This window comes from Suricata suricatta, chromosome 3, assembly GCF_006229205.1.
Source record: "Suricata suricatta isolate VVHF042 chromosome 3, meerkat_22Aug2017_6uvM2_HiC, whole genome shotgun sequence".
In the NCBI taxonomy this organism is placed as follows: domain Eukaryota; kingdom Metazoa; phylum Chordata; class Mammalia; order Carnivora; family Herpestidae; genus Suricata; species Suricata suricatta.
The window spans coordinates 174528368-174531751 of NC_043702.1; the positions used below are offsets into that span (position 1 = coordinate 174528368).

Below are 3384 nucleotides of genomic sequence, written 5' to 3' on the forward strand. Positions count from 1 at the left end.
GTGCCTCCAGAAGCGCTTTCACTAAGGATGTGGCCGGGGAGCTCCGTCGGGCTTCGGCTCAGGTCATGATCTCGCAGTTCGTGGGTTCGAGTCCCACATCGGGCTCTGTGTTGACAGCCTGGATCCTGCAGCCTGCTTTGAATTCTACGTCTCCCCCTCTCTTTGCCCCTCCCCCACGCCTACTGTGTCACTCTCTCTCTCTCTCAAAATAAAATAAACATTTAAAAAAAATGTTTTATAAAAAGAACATGTAGAGCCCAAGGGCACCTGGGCAGTTCAGTCGGTAGAGCATGTGACTCTTGGTCTTGGAGTTGTGGGTTTGAGCCCCATGTTGGGTGTAGAAATTACTAAAAAATAAAATCTTTTAAAAAGAAAAAAAAAGTATATGTAGAGCCTGAGAGAGACATCAACTGACTGTGTCACTGAGTATAAACATGATATATTGTTTTAAGTTAATTTATTTTGAGAGAGAGAGGAAGAAAACGAAGTCCAGTGGGAGGGGAGCAGGGAGAGAGAGTCCCAGCAGGCTCCGCCATCAGCACGGAGCCGGACACGCAGCTCAGACCTGTGAACCGTGAGATCGGGACCCGCGCGCCCCCAGGGGCCCCAACGGGATATTTCTAAGAAAGGAAAAGTGCATGTATGTGGTGTGTGTTTTCGGAAAGCTCTAGTGACAGTCCAGACAGTGTCACAGGGCTGCAACAGCAGAGCCTCAGACTCCGCCGGAAGGTCGTGAGGGTCTGAAGGAAGGGTTAGATTTCAGAAACGCACCTGATGTGGGGTAGCACGCCCGCACGTGAGCCTCGGCCCCTAAGTGTGCGCTGAACAGTGTTCTGTTGGCCGCTGAGGTGGGTGCCACGGAAACTGTGTGCCCTGTTCTTGCTTCTTGGATCATGAAAATGTTTCATTCATTAAGCGAAGGAGTTGCAGATGCTGATAATAGGAAATTCACACACCCAAGAATTTAAGAAGATACATATTTCTTTTCCTTTAACTTATAAAATGTTACAAGGGGCACCTGTGTGGCTCTGTCGGTTGAGCGTCTGACTTCAGTTCAGGTCACAATCTCACAGCTGGTGAGTTCCAGCCCCGCGTCGGGCTCTGTGCGGACAGCTCAGAGCCTGGATCCTGCTTCAGATTCTGCGTCTCCCTCTCTCTCTGCCCCTCCCCTGCTCATGCTCTGGCTCTCAAAAGTGAATAAATTAAAAAACTGGTTTTAATGTTACGAAGTACAAATTTGATGGCTCATACGGTGTCTTCACAGTTTCCTCAGGGATCCAAAGCCCTTTGATTCTGTCCTTCCGGGTCCCTGACGACTTCCTGCTCCAGCTGCGCCGCCGGGGCTGAGCCGCAGGCTCTCCCTGTAGAAGCAGGAGGGGTGGGGAGCTCTCGTCGGCCTTCTTCGCAGGGAAAGCGTGCAGTGCACACGCACCCCCCACCCCCCGCCCCCCACAGGGATCGGCTGAAGCCCTGATCCCCAGTGTTCTGACATTTGGAGGCAGGAACTTTTGGGGAGTAATTAGGTCACGAGGGCATTGCCCTTGGAGAATAGGGTCAGCAGCCTTCCAGGAAGAGACAGCTGGCCTCCCTCCACCGCTGGGGAGCGGCAGGAAGGTGGCACTGCGTGCCAGGGACAGGGTGCTCGATCTTGGACGCCCCGGCCTCCAGAAGAGTGAGAGACAAAAACGTGTCCTTACCCCCCCCCCCCCCCCCCCCCGGGGATGTGTTGTCGCGGCTCCGGCAGACGGAGGAGAGGAAGTTCAGAACCTCATTTACAGGCCTGGCCAGAACGTGACCACCTAACCACACTTCAGGCTGGGGAATAACGGTTAATATTCCAGTTGATGATGCCTGAAAAAAAATTAGCATTCAGTCACGACGAGTGAGAAAATGGAAATGTATTTTGGAAAGAGTTATTTTTTTTCCAGTTATAATTTTTAAGCAGTGTTTTTGCTGAATAGAGAAATAGGTTTATCAAGTTTTCTGCTAAAAAAAAAATTGAAATTCGACTTTTTCTTCTGTTTCTACTAATGTGGTTTTTTCAGATTAAATCCCTAAAAATGGGATATTAATAATAAAGTCAGACTGAATCAAAAGATCCATTTCTTCAACCACATCAGTGTTTTAAAATGTCTCTGGGCCAACAGACGTCTCCCACTCTGAAACTGGACTAAAATACCATCGTCTTTGTGTTAGAACTGGCCGCCCACCGCTTAGCGGCGTCGGGGGCGCCTGAGTGCTCATCAGCTGAGCCTCTGATCTAGATACCGGTTCAGGTCATGACCTCATAGCCTGTGGGTTCGAGCTCCGCACCAGGCTCTCTGCGGACAGTGCAGAGCCTGCTTGGGGTTCTCTCTCTATCTTAAAATAAATGAATAAATAAATAAAAACCTTAAAACTAAGTCGGAAGAAAATGGTTTATTCTGGAATACTGTATTTTAAGTTTGCTTATTTTGAGAGCGAGCGCCCAAGCAGGGGAGGGACAGAGAGGGAGAGAACCCCACGCAGGTCCCGCACTGTCAAGGCAGAGCCAGATGGACGCAGGGCCTGAGCTCCTGAACCGTGAGACCGTGGTCTGAGCCAAAACCAAGAGCTGGACGCCTAACCGACCCAGCCACCCAGGCAGCCTCTTCGGGGTATTTTAAAGGAATTGATCAGATTGATACATGTCTGCCAGGATATTTTTATGGGCTGGCTGGTTCTTGTTTTTAGCAATTTGGTGGGTTTTTTTCTTTGTTTTGTTTTTTAGTTATGGAAGAATTATTTAGAGCAGCTTTCGATTCACAACAAAATTGATATTAAGATGAGGTGATACCCGGAACGCGGCCGAACAGCCGGTGGCATCCTGGGCACATCCCTTTGTCTCTCAGGAATCCTAGAAATGAAATTTATGTGGCAAATGCAGGTGTTGAATCGTATAGTTTGTATATCGATGGGACCCTGAAGCTAGTAAAAGGTCAAATCAACACTTGTAGGTGAAGCAAGTGGAAAATTCCATTTCATTGATTTTTATTTTTGTCTCTAAGTGAAAGTAACCAAGTAGAGGTTTTGTGTTTCTAAACCACTTTATCTTTATTGAGCTGTAATGGACATCCCACATACCCTGATTTCAGGTGCGCCGAACAGTGACTTAACACTTGGGTGTGTTATGACATGGTCACAGAGAGGCCAGTCAACATCTGTTAGCGTACGTAGTGACAAAATGGCTTTTCCAGCCCTGAGAACTTTTTTTTTTAAGATTGTATTTGTGATTAATCTCTACACCCCACATGGGGCTCAAACTTACAACCCGGAGAGGAGAGCTGCCCGCTGCACCGGCTGAGCCCGCCAGGCGCCGCTGCCCCTCGGACTTCTCCGATCTGTCCCCACCCCCGTCCCCACACA

At 48.9% G+C, this 3384-nt stretch overlaps 1 protein-coding gene across 1 annotated transcript in view; it reads left to right on the top strand.

Annotated features, from left to right (window-relative positions):
* ASH1L (ASH1 like histone lysine methyltransferase) overlaps positions 1-3384 on the top strand; it is a 136817-nt gene that overhangs the window by 65615 nt on the left and 67818 nt on the right. The window lies entirely within an intron of this gene.